The sequence below is a fragment of the Rissa tridactyla genome, chromosome 1 (genome assembly GCF_028500815.1).
Source record: "Rissa tridactyla isolate bRisTri1 chromosome 1, bRisTri1.patW.cur.20221130, whole genome shotgun sequence".
Taxonomy (NCBI): domain Eukaryota; kingdom Metazoa; phylum Chordata; class Aves; order Charadriiformes; family Laridae; genus Rissa; species Rissa tridactyla.
This window is the reverse complement of record NC_071466.1, coordinates 196,697,575-196,723,592: the sequence shown is the minus strand read 5'-3', so window position 1 is coordinate 196,723,592 and position 26,018 is coordinate 196,697,575. Positions and strand designations below refer to the sequence as shown.

Genomic DNA, 26,018 nt, shown 5'->3' with positions numbered 1-26,018 from the left:
CATTCCCTCTCCTCTAAATAAAAGGCTTAGAGGTGGAAACAATAGAGGAAAGTGTTAGCTGAGAAAAACCTTGCCTACACATAATGTAACGTGACCATCAGAGCTGAGCAACCAGAGCTTAACATGTGTTTTTGTTCAAGATTACCAAAACTCCAATGAATGTTCCTTTCCTTTATCAGCACTAAAAACATTCTAACAAACATCCTCATGTCAACAGTTAAATATTTTCAAAACAGAAATCTCCCACTGGGCTTTGTTTGTAATCAGCAAAAAGTTGTTTTGCAATATTTTGCCTTCCAGCTCCCCTCCCCCAAACAACAACCATGACCATTGCTGATTTCTTTCATTGCTAGAAATGTTTTACTTTGTCCAAACAAGCATAGAAATCAGTTTTCGTACAAATATGCGATGAACTCAAGAGTTAAGACTTTTGCCCAGGTGAAAGATATCCTTGTGTAATTAAATTGGATGGTAGTGGTGGTTTGGTTTTCAAAGGATCCTTCTAATCCTACCACTAAATAAAAAAAATAAATCAAAAACTGGACTGCAGCTAAGTGCAAGGACATGTAAAACAGAACTGAGACCACGCAGGGCAGTGTTGATCTTGGAAACCAAAAGGAATTCTATTAAAAGTTCAATGATCTTCAGAGGTGACTCCCCCAACCTCATGATTTTCTGTGTTATCTCAGGACACCTCATGTACAACAACATGAAAAAAAGAAATAGCTGTGTCTCAAGTCAACTTCTGCAATATCTCCAAGATAAGTGTTCCTATTTCTTCTTTTTAACTGAAAATCTAGTGAATTAGGGAAGGGGGAGAGAGCACAGGGAAGGAATAGCTTCCCTCAGAGGAGTACTCCAAGCTCATGTGCACTTTACAGCAGTCTTTTGTCAGGACAGAAAACCCATTCACCATGTAAATCTATTAAATATGGGAGTTGATGAAAGACAATGAGAGCGCTGGAAAAAAAAAAAAAAAAAGTAGGCTGTGAATGCTGCCAGCAGTCCCTGTTTGCACTGATGTCTCCTCCTGAAGGGAGCTAAGTCCCACACCATGGGCTGCCCATCCTCGATATACATGAACATCTGTGTTGCACCTACCCGGGGCCAAAAGCAAACCTGTGACTGGTGGAGGAAGGTTCTTTGCTACAGTGCCATTCTCCTCCACAGCCGTTCCTCTTTACAAAACCATATTTAATTGGTATCAACCCAGGTACTGCCAGCCAGCAAGACACAACGTTAACAACCCATATGGTAATCTCCTACGTATAAAGGGGGAAGCTGAAGCCAAGATTTTACAGTATGATTAATGATTTCTGGGTGCACTGTTCAAGTTACTCCGAAGAAATGCTGAGTTCAGCTTCTGGAGAGAAAAAAAAAATAAAAATCAGGCTCCTTTAACAACTCTTAAGCTAAACCAGCTTTGGGTTGAGGTACCCAAATCACTGGTTGCTTTGGGACAGTTGCCACGAGGCCCTCGAGAGAGCTACCTTGGGAAATGAATTAAGCCACAATACATCAGATTTAAAACTTGGCGTCCTTGCTTCAGGTCGCTCTTCGATCTTTGCTCAGCCAGCCTCTGTGGGTGGGGTAAACGTGCATTTAGAGATGGGGGGAAAAAAAAAAAAAAGGTCTTTCCTGAGGGCCTGGGCAGGCGAGCAAGTTTCCATGAGTTAAGCAAGGGCGTGAGCCCACGGGCGTGCTGCGACGGCCCCGGTGCATGCTCTTCCCCTACGGTACACACCAGGTATCCTGTTGTGAGCACGCCCGCGGTGGGTACCATCACCATCCCTGTTGTAGCTCATCCTGCAGCCATTGCCACGTGCTCCAGCACATCCTTCTGCAGGGGCGAGAGGCCAGCCAGCTGCCCCACCACTGCTCCCTGCTCCTAGCCTCTTGGCTAGGCCACGACGTGCTTCTCACATACCACCAATTGTTTAAACATCGGTCAAACACTGTTCACACCCCAGGCCACAACAGCTACAGCTTGGTCTTCACGTAGGCCTTCTCTGTCCCTCTTCTCTCCATCTGTGGTCCCCAAACCCGAGACCATCTTTTGGCCTCTGGCTTACCTGCAGCTGCTCCTCTCTGAGCCATCAACCAGCATGGATGGCCACCAGCTGCATCATCCAAGCTGGCAGCCACCCTGGTTGAACATATCCAACATGGCAGCTGTCCTCCAGCGACAGTCCCGTGGTACCCAAGTGCCCACCAGGTCACTGGCTGACCTCAACTACCCTTGCTTCCCTGATGGACTGAGGGCCCAGAGGGAGCTGATAAGCACCTTGGCGGGGCCTGTGGAACAGGTAGAGATAAAGACCAGGTCTTTTTTCACACAAAGCCAACAGATAAATTGGCAGAAAAAGACAGAAAAACAATTTGGACAGTGTTATGAGTCTCTGTTCAAAGGCTATCCTGCTGAATCCTGCTGAAAGGGGATTTAAGGGAGCATATGACAGCTAGGAATAACTGTCTCAGCCCAATGAAGTTCAAGTCTTCCCCTCTCCTGACATCTAATATGCCCCCCTGCCCCGAATCAACCTGTGTGTAGGGGCCATATGAGATAGCTACACTGGTTCTACCGCTCCTGGGGACACTCCTGCACCAAAAAGATGCTGACAGCAAGAAGCAACGCAGGTCACCTCCTCTGTCCTGGCACTGCCTGAGTACCAGCAGGCAACAGAATAAGATGCATCTTTTGTCTCAATATTTAACTGCTTTTAGACCTTCGATGTGTTTACAGCTCAGCCTAAAACACCTGAAAGGCATCAGTTTGTGTACTAGGCACACTGGAACCATTCAGCAGAACCTAATTTTACAGGTGAGATGAAGCTCAGCCTTCTTTCCACACTCACACAAGACACACATCCAGAAGTAAAAAAGGCAATCCTTCATGTCCTTTTGCTAACCAAAGGTGCAAATCAAATGGCACTGGCAGACTGTTCTCCTTCCTCAGCTCAATAAAGAGTTTCCATGCAGGAAAGGTCTTATGTGCCCATTGAATTTTTTCTTCCACAATATGCTGTTAAACTCTCAATTAGAAAACAAAATAATAATTAAAAAAAAAAAAAAGTACTATTGCACTGGCTGTTTCCATGCACTGGTCAAGAACCTTCATCGTAGCCACAGTACCTGTAGTGCAACTATCCACCTAAGAGAAACCTAAATTCCATGGAATTACTGCTGCAGCGTTGAAGTGCGTAAACTGCCAAAGCATTCAGGAAGTTAATAGATTTGTTTATGGACTAGACAAGGCTTAATTAAACCAGGCAGCTCCAAAGAACAGTAAATCCTCTCTTCTCCTGTCTTCCCCTCCCCCCCCTTTTTTTTCCTACAGTATCTTTCTCCTAGTGGCTTTCCTCTTCCTAATAATCCCATCACAAATGACAGATATGTTATCAGCCATCACCGGGATTTGACACGTTCTTAATACCTGTCATGACAGCTCTGAAGTCTGCGTGCTACCCCATTGTATTCCAAGGCATTTGCGGGAGGTAATGGACACATCAAATAGCAGTCAGTGGCTCTGCTTTATGGGACTGCTGAAGGCTTGCAATATAGAAGTAGATGCTTAAAAAAAGCTAATCCATGATTATTCAAAATTACGCAGAGAATAATTAAATATAAACCAGTACAAATAGCTTTTGTACTTTCTATGCCTATGATCATCTTGGCCACACTGTAGAATTTATCATTATATATTTATTGATAAGAATGCTTTAATATTTAAGAAAAGGTACCAGTATTGGTAATAGTGAAGATCACATTAATAATCCAAGGTCTTCATTGAAAGGTTCAAAGTATCATACTCATGCTGGCAACGTGGCAGTGTATTGCTGTGCCCCTGTAGAGTCTCTCCTGGTTCCTTGGGTCTCTGCTTTAATAGTGAATCTGATGCAGAAGCCAGGTGCAAGCCAAGGCTATAACCAGAGTTAATGTGAACGTTAACATTAATTCACATGTTAATTCCCATTAACGGGTGAACACCTGAATTGATATGAAGACAATGGGATTGTGAAGTGTGTCATTCACAGTAATTGTCAATACTGTAAAGCCGAAGACGAAAGGTTGTGAGTGCAGTAGAACATGAGTTTGAAAAGAGCTTCTCCTTGATGGGGACACAAGGAGAAGGCAGGGTGTCTTATCGCTGAGTGATAAGGACAAGGAACACCAACTAGTAGGGATTCCTGTGGACCTCTTAATACAGGTAGTTTTGTTTGTCTTTGTTCAAGCCCTCAGAAGAGCTGTGACAGATACGGAACTCCACAGAACAAACTGAATACAGAACTCTCTAAAGAGATACATTTTCTTTTAGTCAAATCCTAGTATTACTTCAGATGACTCTGGTCATCTGTGTGCAATACTTTTCAGGCACAAAAATAAAATAATTTCTTACTGTAACATTTCTTTGGAGCCTGAAACTTGCAGAAGACATTCTCTCAGGTTAGCTGAGCTGCTGCAAAGCATCATATAGCCACAGTCTCTGCCAACAGCGTATGAGCTGCCTGACAGCAGTGCGCCTTGTCATTAGTAAATGCAATAGCTTGTTGTACTCAATGCATTTACAGTTTTGCACAAAAGCAGAAAAAACCACCCCCAACAAAAACAAAAACCCCACACAAATTAGACACAATGCAGCCCTGTGCACCCGATTAACTTAAGGTTCTTTCAGCAAGGCAATAAAGCTAAGGCAGAACTGTGAGCTGGAGTCAAAAGGAAGTGTCCCATTGACATAATGAGCTTTGGAGAAGATCTGGAGTGAAGAAGACAGGCAAAACACGTTCAACCACCTAAGTAACTGCATGTCCTCTGGACAAAATCGTTAACTAATACCAAGGGTCTCAAGGGATTGCTTTCACCTACAAGAAACGGATGAGCAAACCGGGCTTTTTTACAGTGCAGTTTTATTTAGGAGGGACACAAGAGTAACTCTTGCAACTGTAAGCACTCAGGAACAAAGTGATGGCATTTGTGGGGTGGGAGGGATGTTGTTCTCAGGATGCGGCTTGACAACCCAGCAAATCCTGTTCCAGGGATCTAAACCACTGTAGTAAGAGCACCGGCGAAGTATAAACTCACCCTGCCAGCTGAAGCACTTTCAGAAAAGCTGAAAGGTTAAGTTTGTATCAGTAGGCGTCACACCAGATCAGATATTGCCCATTCTCGAGCAGACAACGTAAAAACATACCACAAACAAACTTGGTATCATATTTTTTGATCAACAGGCCCTTATGCTAGGGCCTGTTGCGGATCAAATTTGCCGGCTGAGCCTGGGTTGCACGGAGGCAAGATCATGGCAGCACGGCCCCATCGAGGAGTCTTCCCAGCAAATATTCCCTTCTGGCTTTGCTCCAAGGAGCATTACTGCCTCTCCTGCTGTCTACACTCCCAGTTATTCCTTTCATATACCCTCTCAGCTGTAAGCAAATCAACATGCCAATCCCTGGGGACACATGGCTTAGCTTATACTTAAGAATTGCCATTCTGGTTTGTGCTTTGGACATTGATTTCCATTGTCTCGGCTATCACTCAACAAAAGGGCATTTAATTGCTGTCTCATTTAGTCTGGGGGAGAGGGGGTGAACAACTTCTACCAGCCCTCTGATTGATGGCAGCCATTAGCACCTTCTACCACAATGCAGACTTATTAGAAGCTCGATTTACATGTGAAGTTCATTGCCACACAAGTGAATCAGATTTGCAGCTACGCTTACTTGAGCAACTTTAGAGACAAAATCTTCACGTGAAATGAATTTGCAGAAATGCTTACGCTGGCCACCCATTTAAAGGGAAAACTTTGAAGATTAATGAAGTTTGAGGAAAGCTTCTAGAAAGAAAAGAAAGTTTAGTAGAGATCTCAAAGTTTTTGTTTCTCTTTTTAAGCACTACCATGTAGGTACTTCAATAGTTGTAAAAAAACCCCCAACCAACCTGACTCATACTTATTTACACACAGCTAACACCAGGAAAACACTTCATATCCACTATGCCTCAAAGTTCGTAATTGCATGCTATGAAAGGCAATGCCGAAGAATCCCGTAAACTATTTCCCCCTCTTGTATGAGCATTTTCTATTTTCTTTGTGAAGAAGGAACAAACAAAATTAATATCCACATTTAATATCCTCCATGTTCTGTAGAGCAATGAGCCACAGACTCTGGTGTTCAAGCCAAACTGCTGACAGTGGATTTTTAGTACGTGGCTCATTTTATTAAAAAGCACAAGGATGCTAATCTTCCTTTCAAAGGAACAGAGCTCAAGAAACAACTAGATCAGTGAAAGCTTCTTGAAATACTATCCTTAATCAGTCCAGTTGTGTGAAACCTGCAGTCATTTCAATAAAAGTTTGATGTAGTTTACTGCGACTTATCAAAATGTTTAATCATTGCAAAATCTAAGACCAAGCACCTTTTGAACATCAGACTTTCCAGTCAGACATAGAAACAAGCTGAGGCACTGGGTATTATCAGACACACCTTTGTGCATTTTTTTGGGAAGATTTACCATGGGAGAGGCAGACCGAGAAAGGCCGACGTGCAGCGAGGCGGCAACGTACAGCCAAACACGGGAGCACTCGCGCCGTCCCAGCTGTGGGAGCCCTAACCCTGGCCAGGCAGAGGCTTTCTGAAACCACGTTAGCTATACCCACAAGAAAGCACTTCTGGCTACTTTCAGAACATATCCTCTGTTATTCACATAATTGGTTTAAAATTCCACAGCTAAATTACTCTGCTATTACTTGCTTTCAGTAAGTCCACCCTCATGTTTGCATCCCCCACAGGATCCACCTTTGTTCCTTCCTGATACTCATCTTCCCTGATGTGTATTTCTAAGTAAGCTTAAATAGTGGCTATTTTCATGCTTTACCCTACATTTTGAAAAATCATGATTTTAGGTACATAAATGAATGGGTGAAGGCAGAATGTATGTTTTTGTTTCAGAACAGCTGTCTTCACTTTTATTCATTCCGCAGCTCACATGCATGTAAAACTGTATTTTGATCCCTCCTTCTCCCCTTAGTTTTTAAGGGGAAGTAAAACTTTGTGAACAGAAGCATCCAAAAAGAAAACCACCCAACCTAAACAAAGCCCCTCCCAAACTGGCATGCAGCCAGCTACTAGCTAAACACTAGAATACACTTGTTTTCTTAACTTGGCTCTTTTATTTTCCTCTCCCATTGTTTCGTTTCTCTTTGGTGTCAGACAGGAGACACATGTTTCTCCTGCTGGAATAGCTAAGTGCTATCTTCCAAAAAGTACGGTCTACAGCCAATTATTACCGGTAGCCGAGATGAAGGTGGCACAGGCAATCCCAGCAAAATCCCTCGCCTTCCCCTCCAGGCTCACGCCAGGCTGGAACCAGTGCTCCCGACAGCAGCGCTTCCAGGAGCGTCGCCAGCATCAAGCAAGCTGCCAAAACGGTTTTAAACCACTTTGCAGCTAAAGAACAGACCGAGAGCCATGTTTGTGCAACCCTTCTGTCAATCTTTGCTTCAGGTCTCTTTGGCCACTTGAGGATAAAGGAAATTCTCAGTTGGAAGAAGGCTTTACAAGCTGGTTTCTGAGAAACCTGTCAGGCCAACACATGCTAATCAACACGAACAGGTCCTGGAAAAGAAGTTGATCGAATCTCTCCGATCATCCTCAGAGGCGCAGTCAAACCCGCGCACCTTCGAGATTCAGGTCAATCACACATCTGCTCAGCATCCCCCTGGGAGACTCAGAATGTAAGTGCAAAATTAGGGCAAGCACTAGCACAGCAGTAGGCTGGAGCATCTTGCTGGCAGAGGCACAAACCTGCTCTTCTACCCAGTACATCATCTATAAATAGGATTATGAATACAGAACCTCTGCCAAGCTGTTCTTTATTTTTTTTTTTCTTTTGCTAATTTTTAATGCCTCTTGCAAGATTGGCTCATAGAAGTTTTATCTCCATTAGTAGCAATAAACATTTATTATATGCTCCATCAACGTCCGAAAGTCTTGATGAACAGCAACAAATTTGTCTAGAAAAATAAAATATAATTTCCCATTTAGAAAACTCTAATTTTTTAAAAAAAGGGAAAAGTGAGCTTACCTTACAAAAAATTCACATGAGAAGTCTGTGTGCACACCACAGCTTGGGAGAGAGGAACCCACTTCTGGTGGGACTTCAGGAGGAGGTGGGGCGGCGTCAGTGTTTAGTCTTGTTCAGCTGTGCTCCAGCGGGTACCAGGCGAGCCCCAGAACTGAGCCCTGGGCTGTCCCCCTCGCTCTTCTCACCTGGAACAACAGAAGAGGCTCACAGCTCCCTCAGCACAGGAGTGATGCAACATTCCCCATTCCAGACCCAGTGAGGGATGTTTACGCTGTCTGACTGCTGGAGATTCAACACAGCCTTATAAAAGGGGAAACTCATTATAGCCGCCATTATCAGTAAGCGTTGTTCTCTGCTTTTCTCTACAACTTACAATGTCTTGGGGACAAGCAAAGCACTAGAAAGCTATTTACAGAACATCCTAGCTCTGCCTTGGAGGGGCCACTTTTCTAGAAGGTAACGGTAGACCCATAACAAATTTACTCAAGCCCAGTCTGTGGCAAGAACACTGCATGGTAAGAATTTGACTTTGAGCTGCCAATGGTTGGGCGACCAAATCAACCAGTGCTAATTTCAAATAGGGGCATTAACCAAGGGCTTAAATTACCTTGTACTTTCATCTACTATCATTCTCTTGCATCTCCTTTTTTCCCCTTTCCCTCCCAGCCCTCACACAGTTCACCATCCATTTTCAAGGATGGATGCCTAAATGAAGCCCTTTATTAAGGCTCAATTTTCAAAAGCAATGTCACCTTGCAGTTTCCTTTTGCTTCAGAAATTAGCTTCTAGGGGCATATTCTCGAAAAGCCTACATCTATACTTATTTCAGCTTTCTGGGGAATAATTGAATATGGAAAGTAAGGTTTAGCCTGATGAAATTTTTATTTCCATCTAAAAATAAAAGGAAATGCATAGTGAAGAACTTCTTTTCTCAGCCTCCTTTTTTTTTTTTCCCTTCTGAAAGGTGAAGACAAAGGAGACACATTACAATTCATTTTTTTCCCTTTCAGAAATCCCAAGAAACTCACCACCATATACTTAAGTTTTTAGAGCAGACCACTAAATACTTCTGAGCAACCTGATCTCACCGTCCCTGATCTGAGCAGGGTGTTGGACTACATCACCTCCGGTGGTTCCTTTCAACCCAAGTTATCCTATGATTTTTTCCAAAGGGGACGAAGACTGGTTTGTACCTCTCAGAAATGCAAGCCAACCTTTTTTCATGTTTACCACCATTTTTACCGTATGCATCTTCTCCAACACGGAGTCTTTCAATATTTCAACTCTATAAGCATTTTACACATGAAAACGTATTTTTAATCTTAAATTAGCAGAAGTATCTTTTCACAGGTCACAAACTGAAAGTATTTAAAACATTTAGGTAAAACTAGCCTGGTAAGAGAACTAAGAGAATGTATCTTAAGTCCTCCATTAGGTAATGCTAAGGGCGGCCTTGGTATTTACTGTGGAAGAACTGCCAGCTTTACACTACTATATTTTCTCTCTGCATTTCTGAAGCCAGAACGGTGTTTCTAAAACCAGCCTGAGCTCGGGTGGCACATAGAGCTGTCAGAGCCATTTGTAGTGAAAGCAGTGGGATCCCTCGCACACTCCACACCTCTCCCTGCCAGCACCCTCCTCCCGGTAGCGCCTCCTCCCTCTGCCAAGGCACAAGGTCACCCACAAGCCCACATCCCTCGCAGACCATCACACAGCCGGCTCCCAGCCCCGAGCTCCATCATGTCCATGAGCCGAAACTTTTAGCTGGCTGGCAGGTTTACTGAGCAGCAAAAAGCTGACTTTTCAAAGAGACTCTCAGAAGACAAACTTTCTCATATTTTTCTTTGGCCCCAAATCTTTAAGCATATCAGTGAATCTTGATTAATACTAAACCCAAGAAAAACTTGTGTAATGCAGAAAGGTCTTTTTTTTGTTTCACTGTGTACCTGCTCTCATTGGAGAGCAATAGAGACTTTATTTAATAGACGAGATATCCAGGAAATAAAGTACAAGAAATCCAGTCCTAAAACTTCACAAAGACAAGATATTAAAACAAAAAATAAACAGACTTTTTCCATTATTAAGGTGAAGGAATGCCATATGGGATTGTGAAGTTCTCCTCAAGTTCAACAGAGCCTTACTTCTGTTGCTCTTCAAAGTTTAACGCTTTTGCCATCTCTGCCCTCCTCTCCCTTCCCCTTCCCTTCCAAGGACTTCAGGTAACTTCTGCCACTAGCAACAGGCACGTTGGCCACCAAGCTTTGTCACTGCTACTGCTGCAAGGGCACGCTGAGGCAAGAAAAGCCTAATCCCCTCAGAAAACCACTGACATGGGTCTACCAAGCAAGGGGATACACATTCTTCCTTCATTTTTCAAGCATCACTGGTACAATACAACACATTTACAGCTTTGTTCTAACAAAATGATCTCAAAGAAATAAACCACCATCATCAGTTTTAAAGCTGGGCCTTAGCCTCAAACAGAGTCTAAGAGACTGCTGTGAGACGTGGAGGGCTTTTTCTTCAACAACCCCATAAATTTACTTCAAAGCTCATTATATTAAGTGGGAGTAGTTGAGATGCAAAGTCAAATTTAAGCATCCTTGGAACAGCTGTACGTGATGCGCAGCTGGCAGGCAGGTCTGCTGCAGGGATGCGGTTCTGTACATGAAGTCAGAGAGTGGGATTCCTAATAATGTGTAGTTACCAAGGCATGGAAGAGAAATCAGTTCACAAGTTAGTCCCCAGCAGCAGAGAGATGAAGTTTTGTTTGTTTCTCTGGAAGGAGGACAGCTGATACTGCTCAAATCAACGCCTGGATCCACAATCCTCCAGGCTTAATTAGAAGACCACGAAGAGTACAAAATGGCATTGGACACAAAAAATGATCATTTTTCAAGTAAATTTAGCGGAATGAGCACTGTTACATTTACAATCCGCTCTCCTCCATCCACCCTTTTTTCCTTGTTAATGATACAGAGTTGGCTGCAGATGCAACAAAACCTGTCAGTGACCGCAGCGTGTCCTAAAGCAAGTCTGGCCTATTATTCCAGCTGGCTGGATGAAGGTCGCTGACACTGCTAACACCTCTGACATTTTATAATCAATTGCCAGCATTTACAGAGGAGAAAACACCACTAGCTCTGAGCGCACTCGGAAAGAAAGAAACTCTTTTCAATTAATTTTCAGCTTGCTCTCTCTGATAGCCAAACCATGAAAAGACGAGGCAACCTAGCAAGCCAAATATTAGTGAGATTGGTTTCTGGCAGCCAATGCCATATTCTGTTTGTATATAAACAATTGTAGTTTATCCGCCTCTTTAAAATAACTGCAATATGAATCATCTTAAGGACAGCAGCAGAGAAAACAGCCAAATACTTGTAGCTGAAGAAAAACATCACTTAATTCTCAAAGAAACTATGAATATCAGACTATCAGCGCATTGCTAACACCAAATACCTATTTGAGAAATCTAGTATTTTGTGGAAAGTCTCTTGGAAGAGAGGCTGACCTTTACCTATCCCTTTGCTGCTGGTAAAGGATGACGAAGCTCTTCCTGTGCGCTGCACATTCATCCTGCGCCCGCTTTCATCTTCGGGACAGGAACAGAAACTGCTGCCTTTTACACTATTCCTGCGTTGATTTTTAGCCAGCTGTTATATTCCACTGCTACAAGTGAGGATGGAGGGCTAAGGAAGAGAGATTTTCAAACAATAGTTTGTAAACAGTCCACAAGTCCCATCTGATTTATAAACTGCCAATGTGCTGGGTAAGTTCAGCCCTGGATTTGACAGCGCTGCCCTTACCCGATGGTTCGAAGCAATCATTTTGAATTAATACAGGGCCTTGGAGACCATGGGGATCTCTAACTTAAGACCTCCTGAAGACCTGCCTGTATTTCGGTCAAAATTCTTGCTCCTGACAGTCCTCCTCATCCTTCAGCTCCTAATTCAAGCCATCAGGCAGGTCTTGCTTTTCACAGGAGCTGGTTGCTGTATGGTATAATGCTTGCATCAAACACAATTGCCAAAGGCGCTCCAATTCCCACTAATAATTGTCATTAGGAGAAGAAAAAAAAAAAAAAAAGGTTGTATTTTTGTCAGAAAAGAACCATTCCCGATGTTTAACATAGGCAGGATAATGGTCACGAGCAGCATCTTGGCTCAGCGGGCAAAGCTAGTAGGTGGTAAATGAGAGTGCTGCAGAGGGGACAGATCTTTTTCCAGGGGGGAGAGGGGGCAGTGCCTGCTAAAGGGGGCACCCTGATGGCAGGAGATTTATGCATCCCCTCTTGTGTCGGTCTAGGAGGAGGGAATCATTATGCAGGGCCAGCTGCAGGGGTGTGCGCTGCTGTCGGGAAAAATTAGAAGCCTAGCAATGAACTATAAAGAAGGGAGAAATGACAGAGTGAATGAAAACCCCATGATAAACCCATTTAGGCTCTCTTCTCCCCGGGATGAAAGATGAAGTCTAATCTCTTTGGCATATATCCTGGCCGAGACTCAAACAAATATGCCTACGTACGCACACATGCACGCCCCTGGAATATGCAATGACGATGTCCACCAAAACTGCAAAGGGTACTGAGCAAGGGTCCTTTTTCTGCACGTTAAGCTAAGTTCTGGGGAAAGATCAGAGCAGACTAAGATGCTTTTGATCACAAGAAATCTCATCTGCTGCCGAATGCCTTCTTTGTGCAAATACCTTTGAAAAAAAGCCTTTCCATTTGAATACCTCAGGGGAGTAACGGGGGGGGGGGGGGGGGGGGAAAGGGAGAGGAGAGATGATGGGAGTGTAAGACAGTGAAAAGTAACTGAACTAAGGCTCTGGTATTTCACTCTTATTTGAGTGAAGGAGAACTTTCCAATTTCATGTGGCATTCCTTTGCCTAAGAGAATTTCTGGCTGAGTCGGGCAGGTCTGCGTAACTTCTCGTCCCATTTAAAGGTAGAGGTTTGTTTTTTTTGTCTCCTTCATTAATACACTCATGGAAATGAAATATTCCAAATATTTCTTCACTGTGCTTGGTAATAAAAACAGGGTCAGGCTCTCGGGTCATATTGCTGTTGGCTAGCAAGGGAATAGGGCAAGAAAAACAGTGATCTTCAGTACCCCCCCGAAAGCTGCTGGTTACAATTCCAGCCCTAAGCCTATGAGGGGAAGTATTTGGAAATTTTCCCTTCTGCCTCTCCTGACCGCTATTAAGGCCTTGGGGCTGGTGAAACTCTTTCTGGAGCACTAATGCCCTGCAGGAAACGGGGAGGTACAAAATGGGAGCTGTTGGGAGAACACCTTCCTGGGGGAGAAGGGAGGGAGGGATGTACTCCAATACCTTATTTCAAGTGACACACCGACCCATGGTGTTAGCCACAGTTTTTACCAGGAACAGAAGAAATACATTTTGCCCAGCATGCCGACATTGTGAACTACGCTATTGTCTGTCCTTCAGTATAAGCTCTTCCAGATACTGCTTTATGAGAAAGTTTGCTTCACTTATGAGTGTGACAATTAGGAAAACAAAACAAAACAATTCTACTGTACCAGTTTTCCTTTCTACTATACGTGCACATTCAGAAATGTATGTATTCGCTTTTTTTAAAAAATACTTAGAAAAAAACATTTTTTTTTAAGGCAGCTCTTTTATAATAGTCTTCCCAGTGGTATCATCTACCAAGTCTAAAAAGGATTGATGCTATCAGGTTTCAGATTAAGACACCACTGACCACATTCGTGACTACCTGGTGTGTTATACAAGCACTTACACCTGCACACTGTGGGTCTAACTGCTCAAAAAAACCACAAACACTCAAAAATACAAAAAAAAAGCAAGCCAAACTATGATAGTTTGGCAACTTCTAACATGGATTCATTAGGGGTACTGAAGTGAAGAATGTGGCCCTCTGATGAATTAAAGCAAATGGAATTTACCTATACACACAGTAGCTCAGAAAACATAACTCTGAAGGCCAGTGTTTGATCAAAGTTGTGTGAAAAAACACAGAAATAAACCATAAGTTTTTATAGTGAGCAACAGAAATAAAACTGGAAAATTCTTAAACTACAAAACCATATCATTGTCAAAGTGCAAACAATACTTCTACAGCAACACAGTTATGTTTTGGGTTTTTTTTTTTCCTAAGGAAAGTAAGGACAGGCAAATGTATAATAATATCAATTCAGGAAATACTTTCATAGTGAGATATCAAATATATTTTGAAAGGACGGAAAAGAAACATGGTTATTTATCTGACTTGAAAACAGCACAGTGTCAAGTTAATTTAAAATTCAATTTCAGTTTAAAGCATTACAAGGAAGAAAGAACCCTATGTATCACAGGTTGTAAATTGAAATCCTAGCAAGGTTTTTGTCTGCCAACTATTTGTGTAGCAGCTATAAAGCCCGATTGCAGGTGCTTCTTTTAGGAGATTGGCTGCAAGGCTCTCATAAACCATGTTTGGAGAAGTTTGTCATTTACTATTCCCAAAGACATTTTATTTAAACTTTTTTCATAGTCAGATATTTAACGGAAAGCCGGTGCTACAATAACCCAGAGGTACCTTCTGCAAGGAACAGTATGTGACGCAAAGGCATGGAGGGTCCTACCCTGTGGAGGTCATGAAGAAGGCCCTTGCAGCCCTCACACAAACGCATCTTTTGCAAAGGCAAATAAGCAAAAGCAGTTTGTCTGCAAAAACCGCTTTTAGGCTGACATGAACTAAAAAAGGAAACCGTTTTACTCCCTTTTCTAGAAAGCACACCTACACAAAAACACTTCATCAAAACTCCACATAAAGCCTTGACCAATGGTGGTTTGAGGGATGAGGCAGGATACTTTTCCAAATTTTCTGGGCCGAGGGATTAATAAATCTGATAGAAGCAACATTTAATACACCCCAAAACTACAAAATCAAATGAAAGCCTACTCCGATTTGGTACATATTATGAAATCGACTGACCCAAGGACAAAAGCTGGGCTTCCAGCTGCCCCTTTCCAGCTCCAGGAGGCTCACGTCACGCAAGGTGGACCGGCTGGTCTGATCAGAAGGGCAAATTCTGCTCCTCGGCCATCAGCCACTAACGACCCAGCTGGCCAGCGGACAGAAACAGGACTGGAAGGGCACCAAAAACCTTCACTGACAATGAAAATAAATGTATATCTATGACCTTTGCTCCTCCAAAAAGAAGGCAAGGAAAAGCTGCCACTGACAACAGCTGGGGCTATTTTTATTTAGTTACGTGGGCCTTGAACCTCCTTGTACAAACATTTTGCAAAACCTCAAAACCTCGCTGAGGGAGCAAACGACCACTTCTGAAAACTTTGTTTTTGGCAAAATGGAATTTAAGGTGTGTGCAAACTGGCACTCAGGAAAGGGTAATATTTGAGGACGTGAAATTTATCTCCACTGACACATCCACAGCTGGAAACCAGTATGAACAGCTTCCTCGTGCTGATCTAATTCACTTCTATTTGGAAATGGAGGGATGTGGAAAAGATTATTAGAGGTGATAGAAAAATGTTTTCTTATTTCAGTAATGGCTTTTATCCTATCTTTGAAAACTACATAATTATGTGTAAGTTTCTAATAATTACCCATTATATATAATTACCTTTACATTTTTCATAAAACAATAATTTCTAAAAATGCTGGGGGATTAAAAAATGCTAAGGAGGGAGGAATTTGATACAGCATGAGATGGAAAAGACACTTTTTCCTCTCTTCCCCTCGCTTATGTTTTTTTTTTTTTGAAATACATCTGGGCTTCCTCCTGATCCCACAGCAAAGCGTGAGACTGTAGTTACGTCCCCCTCACGGTTCCCACTTCACCCCTCACCATTTAAATGGCTTATTCACCTTTTTGCCTTACCATGCATTTTTGGACCTACCGCTCTGCGGTGGTTTTTAGAAAACTTTTGCTGGCACTCAATATGGAAACTACCACCGCTGCACCAATATTTATACATGTGGTGTTACAAAAATATATCACTTGCTTTGATGTACTGCTCTTTCCTCACTTCCCACTCCAGCAGAAAACACAAAGGACATTTAGCAGTGATAAGGGATCCTACTGACGTTATCAGTATCCAGTGGCATATTCAAAAGGTTTTAAGTCTGAATTACTCGTTCAGTGGCCCTTGCAGAATGGCCAAAACAAGCTTCAGTGTTGCTTAAATTTCGGTGGCAACTAGGAAACATTGGTTAAAAATAAATAAATAAAAAGAAATCACCAAAATCACCCAAATTTACAAACAGGCTGCATCTGTTACTAGGAGAACCAGGGCGCAGCATGGGGATGTTGCACACAAAGAGGACACAATACTTGCTTTCTTTCCAAGCTATCCCTCCTGCAGCATGTGACTCTATTCTAATGCTACTTTCTATTAAAACTTTTGTGGTTGCCAGATGTTGCGCAACACAGATAAGGAGGACTGGAAGCTGGAAATGCCAGCTGCTCCTAGGTATAAGCTACCATGGGACTAAAGCAGCCTGAGAGTGGGATGCTCCTGGCACGATGGAGGGAGCCTTCTGTGCAGGACTTCAGGCTTCAATTTCTTGCCACTTTGATGGAGATTGCGAATTCAAGGTTTACTGGACTCTGTAGCGTTGCTTGATACTATCTGATCGCGAGACGAGCCAAAACATCTTGCAAAGGTGAGCAGAGATATCAGACGCAGACACAAAACGGGATGTTTTCATAGTAAGGCTTGCCATACCAAAAAGGTTGGGTAACATCGGGAATTGCTGCATCAAACACTGGCCAGCAGCGCACATGAAAGAAAAGAGTGGTGCAGAGGATGAGCACAAGGAGACTAAGACTTTGCATTTCATTTTCAATCCTTTCATCTTTAAAAACTAAACAGACTGTTTTAAAATATTTTCAAATATTTCAGATGTTCCCCTTACATTTGGTTAGCACAGAAGTGATAAAGGAGCTTCAAATGTTCCAATATTATGCTAAAAAAGTTTTAAAAGTTGTCTCCAAATTGGAAGTACTTCAGAAAAAAAAAGGAAAGATACATATCAAAACCCCCAAATATATAATCAAGTTCTTTGAAGTCACTTTCTGCTCCACTAAGACATTTATACTAATTGGCGAGTTTCTCATTTCATCTTTTAAGGCACAGATCATTTCTAAATGACTGAGATTTAGGATACACTATTTTAATACTGATGGCGTACGTAATGAGATCAGATTTTAATAAGATTCTAGGTATTTATGCTGGAGAAAGGCTTTGACTTGGGGGTATATTTTTACCAAAAAAGGAAAGTAGGTATGTTGCTGTATATCATAAAATGAGCTTGTGCAGTTCATTATAATCACCATTTGTGATCCTATTTTATATACCATTACATGGTATAAGCAAAAACCTCAAAAACATATCAATCCTCAATGCTAACACAAAGTCTTCATGTCCATTTTTTTCCCCCCATTCTCAGCATATACACAAACCTCACAGTAAACAGATGTGCTAAGGAGGATAAACACAAGTACCTTGTGATTAACTTAACCAGATCTAATTTGGCCAGCAAAAAGCTTAGCTACTTCCTAACTTGTCTATTTGCCACTAACAGAGAAACAACAATTGAGCATCAGGACTGATGTTCTAATTTTAGGATTAACACTTTTTTTAATACGTATCTTGCCTGTGAAATATATCATGATAAAAATAAGTTCTGATGGCATAGGTATAGGCGCCAATAACTACACAAACGAAGCAGTAGAATTTTTATAGTAAAGTAGTATATATAGAGATACTGCAGGCTGCAAATAAGACTGCAATGCGTCCAGATGTTAAGACTACACACAGCTAAGCAAATGCTGAGGCACATCATCTTTTCGTAGTACAGCAATTTCAGCCTCGTGCTGATTTTTGTACAGAAAATTACAACCAATACAACCAATTAGTATTCAATTTTGAGCCGTACCAGAAACACTCCTCCAGTCGTTGCAAGTACTGTGATCGTTTCCAGCAGCTCTTTTTAAGCAGCTAACGTGAAAAATTTAAACAGACGAGAATGCTTTATTCCTGCGCCGTTCCTAAGTTTATTGCAGCTCCTGTTACTGTGCACTTCCCTCCTTCACTTGGGCCCCGTCCAGGCCACCCCCTCTGGGAGGAATCCCTGACCCACACTGAGAGGACGACTTTATGGTGGGCTTCTGGGGTTTAGCTCAGCCAGCCCGACATCACCTGCACGGCCGCTCTCTCCAGGCTAACGACACCGAGCTCTCTGGATAAAGTACCGTTTGTTCAGAGGAACAACAATGCGAAGAAAAGCCTGGCCGAAACAAGGAGTGAATCCATCTGCATTGCTCAGAGGGAGTCATGTGCCTCCTGCATGAAAACCCTGGAAGGGCTTCCCTGGCCGCTCAGCTGTGAATTGAGATTCTGTCTGGGAGCTCTCATTTGCTACAGTTTGAAGTCCTCTTTCAACAACTTAAATGAGGGTAGAAAATATCTGTGGTTTCTCTCTAGGAAGAAGTGTCTGGAGAACATACAGAAGGTATTTTATCACTTCACCTACTCAGCCTGGAGCATAAAGCCCAAGAGAGCTCAGAGAAGGAGACGCACACGCAATCTGCCAACGCTACAGTCACTGACAATGCTGTATATCTCAAAAGCATCTGATGTTGTCCCTATTGATTTTTACCTGCTGCCTGGATTGGGGGAACCCATATTCTACACCTATAACCCCATCATTCCTGCAGAGAGAACTGAAACGTAAATGTAGATGGACTTCTGTATGTACCCAGCAGAGTCTTCCGAGCATTTTCCATAGATTTAGCTGATTGAGAAATTAGTTAACTCACTACCTCCATTTTAACTTTCTTATAAATAAGACACCGAGGTTAAAAGGAGATTTCGCTCCCACCAGAAATCCTTGTGTGTGCCGAGAGTTTGTGTCGGTGCTAGTTACTATTCCATTCTCACAACTCCACTGCACGTCAGCCTGAAGAGAAGGTGTCCTCCTATTGCCAGGTATTAATCAGTTCACAAATATTGCGCGCCCGGGAAAGAGACAGAAACTGTTGCTTAAGGTACAAGATTAGTGCCAGAATGCAGATGTATTATGCCTGCACGTTATTACTGCAATTCAAACATACCTTCGCCTAATCTAGTTCTGAAATGTATTAGCTTCAGTTAGAGAGTAAATACTATTGTAATGAATACTAATAAATAGCCTCCAAATAAATAAGAACAAGATGGTTTTGCCTTTGCCAGGGAACTATTACAGGGGACTTACGTGCAGACAGAGTGGCTATTCCCTGACACAGAATCCATCACTGTCACTTAACATATGACCCTCTTGTAATGCTGTGTTAGGAGACAAAGTCAAATAATCTCTTTTGCTTTGATGAAAGCATGAGGAAGTTGACTCAGAGAAAAGCAGGGAGTAATCTGTTTAAACAGCTTGGGTCCAAAGTTGAAAATTCAACAAAATCAGTAACAACTACAGGCTTGCTGCTGGAGAATGTTCCTTGAGTGTGACGTAAAAAAGGATGAAATGCTATACAAAGATATTTCATGCCAGAATATCCTATACGTGAACATCATGTAGACCTTCAGCTATTTTAATTTACATGTATTTATTAATTTATAAATCTATACGATGCCCATTGTTTGCTAGTAATGATGTAGTTAAAGAAGCTTTTGGCTAATTGAGAGGTAATGAAGAACATCAGAGTAAATTGGTATTTATTAGAAGAACAAAGAAAGAAAACAGATAGTGAAAGCCTTCAATCTGTTCCCAGGCTCCAATCTCTGTCAACACAGTTCTGGCACATACCTATTCAGGTCAGGTTTTTATCTGAACTAGTGATGTGTGCAGAGGGAGCATAAAAAAGCGGTCACAAAATTATTTTTAAAGACCTGGCCATTCACATGTTCAACAAGTCCTCTCTGCCTTTTTAAGGAAAGATCAAAAATATGCAACTTATGTTTGCAAGGTAGGAGAGATAGCACCTTCCCACTCAATACACAGAACATTCAGCATAAATACCTATACAGAAGATAACAGGAATGTTGACAAAATAGGTTAATACTGAATCTGGATTTGGATCACTGTAACATGCCTCAGTAGTCAAAAGCGTGAAAAGAGCTGCTGAGAGAGTAAACATGTGGTCTTTAACTGATAAATATATTCAGGAAAGAAAGCAAAGCCTAAAGTAATTATTGCAGGCTTCTGAGAAAAGATATTAAACGTGCATGGGCATTTTCTACATCAACAACTTGCAAAGACCTCCCCATTAACCTGTCTGAGCTCTTCTGAAGTAAAAACAAACCAAAAAACCCAAAGCACCTTTCAATTTCCAGAAATGTTTTTCCCTAACAGTCAGAGAAAGACGAGCAAAGTCCATGCTACCTTAGTGAGGGCAGGCAAATGTTTAGAAGCGTAACATCCAAATTCAAAGTGTGTCTGTGAACACAGAGTTTATTAGATTCTTTAAAAGTGCAAAAATATTGTAATCCTAGTGACAAGAAGCACGTAGCACAAATCACCAACTTTATAACTGACTTCTTTCTAAAATCTGAGTGAAGATAGCTTTGCAGATTTTTACTGCTCTTCTCAGCAGTCAGAAATAATGGTCCTCGTGGGATTGAACTCGTGGAAAGGACAAAATTTTCCACAAGGAAGAGGGAGGATGACAACATATTAGGCTGGCCAAAATAAATAGTTTCAGATTCTGATTCATCAAGTAGAATACTGTGAATCGTATTTATATCTTTTTGTAGCAAGAAAAAAAAAAACAAAAAAAACAACCAAACAAAAAAAAAAAAAACAAAAAATCACATTCCTTGAACTGTGTTTGGTCTTGCTAAAGGTTCAGAGAGGGACATGTTGAGCTCCAGTCCTGTGATCAGAGTGACTTGGGGTCTTGTGACTCCAGTTGTCACGGAGCTCAAAGTTTTTGAACAAAACCCATAACACCCACCTGGCCAAGGGTTAAAGCAACCTTTAACAAGGAGTGAGTCTCCATGGTTCTTGGGATGGCTTCAGGCCCGTAAAGAAACAATTGCCTCATGCCCTAATTACTCCAGCTGACTCGATGCACGAACTGGGATCCCTCTGCAAGCATTTCAGAACGTTTTGTAATGTGGAAAATTAAGGTGTTGCATTATCTTTCCCAGACTCGACAGCAAATTTTTCTGCGGAGCTCATTTAAAGTAGAACCACTATAAAGAGAGAGGAACAAAAGGCATGCCAAAATTATACAGAGGACAGGACATAAGGAGAACAACTTTCAGATATAACACTGGACTCTCATATATGGCTTTCAAAAATGGTAGCAACTATATTCCTGCTGCACTATTTCCCCCTGGAAATTCATCTAAGCTCTTTTCAGTGAAAAAAAGATTTGTTATTTTCCCTCAGTAAGTAACACCACAGTTATTCTTGCCTCCTTGTAAAAATGAGAAATATCTGCAGCAGATGATCTATAAAGTTTCCCAACTTTCCTGGGAGGAATAGTATTTTATTGTTCAATTTGGTTTCTCCATAACACGTATCTCAATCTTCAGTAGCGATGTATAAGGAGCTTTGATCAAGCAGTTTAATATTGGGGAAAACAAACTTGTATTTCATAAGAAAAATATACATACAAGGACACAAACATACAATAGAGGATTACAAAAAAAGCTGCAGTTTCCTCTATTTAGATGTATCTCTTTATATGTATTTTTCCTGTGTGTGTACTTCTGCGTTATAGATACGCTAGGAGTAGCAACAGTGACTCTCTTTCTGTATCTCTTTCTCACTGTATACGTATTCCTGGAATTCCATCAGTTACAAGGACAGGCAAACATCTAAGACACCGCCAGGCAGCTGCTCATCTTTCAGGCAAGGCATATATTGCTGGCTAATTTCATGCCAAAATATAATCATAAGGTCTATATATTAATTCAACATAAACTGAGGCTGGCAAGCACTGATGATGAAGTGCCACGCTGTAATATAAAACACAATAGGTGGCCGTTTACATTCCCACAGTGGGCTGTAGAGCGGAGGAGCTGAGGAGCGGAGATGTCCCCCCAGCAGCCCTGGCTGGTGGCTGCCGTTTCCAACACAGGGGCAAAGCTGCTACCGGGCTGGGGGGAAACGCTGCGGCTTGCCCAGCTGCATCTGCTCGAGTCTGGGAGTCGGAGCCTTACGTAGGAGACTGGAATCAGAACTTCAGCGAAAAGCAAAGGCAAAAAGCACTGAAGCATGTTTGCAATCTCGACTGCTCACCCTGCATCTGCAGCAACATAATCCGTTCCCCCCATTCCCAGGCCGCTTTCCAGGGGACTTGCCTATTCCTTGGCATTCACTGCAAGGTTTTGATTCCACTTTTGTACACAAAGACCTTCCCAGGATGTATTTGCTTTCTTAACGCCCTAAAAAGATATCGCATGTCTACTTTGCACTTTTCAAACCACCTTCCCCGCATTTACAGCCCAATTCCACAGCAAGCTCTGGGTGGATGCACTGTGCTTATGGCTTAGAGATGCTCGGCCTGGGCAAGCATGTTTATCTATGGATTGCAATGCAATCCTGTAGCAAGGGGGTAAACAAATGAACAACCCACTCCCTCGTGCAAAGGGACCTGCAGACCTAAATGTAGTTCCATGTCATGAGAGCCCGTCAGCAGTTAAACTACCCACCTTCATCACCATAATTCAACAGCAGGCTTCTCTTTATACAACAGGATGAAAATAAAGCCACTAGTAACTAATATTTTGGGGTGTATCTGAACATAGGAACTGGCAGATGGAACATAGCGTATCTCTTCAACCACCTACTGAACTCAGTTTTCCTGTGGTCAGAGCCATCAAAGCCACTTTGACTCATCTCAACCCCTACCTTGGGTAAATTTCTCTTTTGGCTTCTCTGTCATGACTGTGGGGCAGGCAGCAAATGCATTTGCTTCCCCAGGGAGGGTAGAGAGCGCAGCTGCTCTTTGGTGGCATGCAAGAGGAAACTTGGGCCTTTTTTTTTTCTTTTTTTCTTTTTTTTTCTTCCCTTTCAATCTTAGGTCAGACCCACAGGTCACCCTGGGTACACAGGATTTTAAGTGGAGGTCAGCAGCTTGTCTGTTGCACGTAATTAAATTTGTTTTACAAGCTTGTCTAGGCAGTAAGTAATTAAATATCACTTCTCAGACTGAGATTTTTGTTGTCCTGAGTTGCCTGACAATAGCATTTTTCTCAGTCTGCTTTGTTCCCAAGCAAATGTGAAATTTCAAAAGAGCTACCACTGATAGTTCTACAAGAACTACAAAGCAACAAGAAAGGTTCAACTACTGATAGATTTAACGACAATAACAAACAACTTAAGTATTCCTAACACAAGTTCCAAAAGCGTATCCAGATTTTCATCATCTTATTGACAATGGCAATGTTAAAACACACAGAACATTCTGCCTTTGTTTTTATGATAGCCAAGATAAATCCGGAGGCAGATCTGAATCACAGTTTTGAATTCAAGTCGGTTTTTTTCAAGTCAGAAAAACATCAAAATTACCGTAAGAATATTTGTAGATACTTCCCTAATTTGAAAACTCATTAACCAAATAAAAGGATTATGCAGCCCTAATTCCAAGTATTATTTTAAATTATTCCCACTGTTTCACAATACACTAAGAAACATCTTGAATTCACAAAAACTTACAAACTCCCTGAATGAGCCAGTACCACAGAAACTTTTCAGATGTGGGACAAACCTATTTCCAGGGTCTGAAGTGCCGCATACAAACTAGCAAACTATGTGCCTGCCTCTGCTGTAACAGCACTTCAACAGCAGTCCCCCTGCAAGGTCCAGTTACAGGACATATCCGTGTTTTCAAAACTCTAAAATGCAGTCTATTTTACACTGTATTTTGCCATAAATAGCAGACACCCTACACTAGGTTTTGGAGGAAAGAGTACAGATACTCCAAGAGCTGGCGCTGGTGCAGTCAGATACAGGGCAGAGGTACGGGTACGGCTTCCCACTGATGGGCGGGGTTGTGGCTGTTCATTAGAGAAAGTGAAAAGAAAACGATTTTCACCATATCTCACAACATTAAAAATGACAAGCTACCCAACTGCTCATCGGAAGTCAGATGTGCAGAAGGTGGCTCTCTACACAGCTACATTCCGTGTCACTGGTTTATAGCAGAAAGGGTCTTGCAAGGAGAACATACAACTAGGTCCATCAAGAGCTAACAAACAAAACAGTCCCAATGCAAGCTCTGATCCACTAAATCCCTAAATCTTTAGTTGCCAGAAGCTGGGGGGCATATGGCAAGGGCTTGGTGTATAGAGGGATCATTCATACAATTCCCGGTTCCTGTTCTTGTCCTCATAGTTAGCTGACCTATGTAGACACTTTACTATGTAGAACTTCGATACAATTATTCTCATCTTTGTCTCACATTTGTTTGCTTTTAATTGAACTCTCTTATAATTTCCAACATAATTTACTTAGAACACCAGATACTCTTGCATGACAATCACAGAATCATTTAGGTTGGAAAAGACCCTTGGGATCATGGAGTCCAACCATCAACCCCACTCTACAAAGTTCTCCCTTACACCATACCCCTTAACACCACATCTAAATGACTCTTAAACACATTCAGGGATGGTGACTCCACCACCTCCCTGGGCAGCCTATTCCAGTGTCTGACCACTCCTTCTGTGAAGAATTTTTTCCTAATGTCCAGTCTAAACTTACCCTGTTGCAGCTTGAAGCCATTCCCTCTTGTTCTATCGCTAATTACCTGTGAGAAGAGACCAGCACCAACCTCTCTACAATGGCCTTTCAAGTAGTTGTAGAGAGTGATGCGGTCTCCCCCTCAGCCTCCTCTTCCTCAAACTAAACAGTCCCAGCTCCTTCAATCGCTCCTCATAAGATTTAGTCTCCAGGCCCTTCACCAGCTTCGTTGCCCTCCCCTGCACTCGCTCCAGCACCTCAATATCTCTCTTATATTGAGGTGCCCAGAACTGGACACAATACTCAAGGTGTGGCCTCACCAGTGCTGAGTACAGGGGGACAATCACCTCCCTCCTTCTGCTGGTCACACTATTTCTAATACAAGCCAGGATGCCATTGGCCCTCTTGGCCACCTGGGCACACTGCTGGCTCATGTTCAGCTGCTTGTCAATTAGAACCCCCAGGTTCTTTTCTGCCGGGCAGCTCTCCAGCCACACTTCCCCAAGCCTGTAGCGATGCATGGGGTTGTTGTGGCCCAAGTGCAGGACCCAGCACTTGGCCTTGTTCTATCGATCCAATCTATCCAAGTCTCTCTGTAGAGCCTCCCTATCCTCATGCAGATCGACACTCCCACTTAACTTGGTGTCATCTGCAAACTTGCTGATGATACACTCTATGTCCTTGTCAAGATCATCAATAAAGACATTAAACAGAAATGGTCCTAACACTGAGCCCTGAGGGACACCACTTGTGACTGGCCACCAGCTGGATTTAACTCCATTGACCACCACTCTTTGGAACCGTCCATCCAGCCAGTGCTTGATCCAGCAGATCGTATGCTCATCCAGGCCATAAGCAGCCAGTTTTTCCATGAGAATTCTATGGGGAACAGTGTCAAATGCTTTTCGAAAGTCTAGGTAGGTAATATCCACAGCCTTTCCCTTGTCCAATAATCAGGTCATCTTGTCATAGAAGGAGATCAAGTTCGTCAGGCAGGACCTGCCTTTCATAAACCCATGCTGACTAGGCCTGATCCCCTGGTTGTCCATTGTATGACTTGTAATGGCACTCAAGATGATTTGCTCCAAAATTCCAACATCATCCAAAAATGGTTTCACTATTTGTTCTGATTTGTGTTCAAGTCACAAATTGGGATTTTGAAAGGAAAATGGGTACTCAAATACAGAACAGGCATATGGTGTGTCCGGTTTAGATGTTCAGTCTGGGGGGAATTTTATTCATTGATTTATTTCAATTTAAAAAATTAAAA

At 42.3% G+C, this 26,018-nt stretch overlaps 1 protein-coding gene across 5 annotated transcripts in view; it reads right to left on the bottom strand.

Annotated features, from left to right (window-relative positions):
- PLXNB2 (plexin B2) overlaps nt 1-26,018 on the bottom strand; it is a 260,101-nt gene that overhangs the window by 168,970 nt on the left and 65,113 nt on the right. For all 5 annotated transcript variants that reach the window (XM_054217236.1, XM_054213852.1, XM_054215554.1 and 2 more), the window contains exon 3: nt 8,077-8,261. The gene's annotated coding sequence lies outside the window, so the exon portion shown is untranslated. The remainder of the gene's footprint in view (nt 1-8,076; nt 8,262-26,018) is intronic.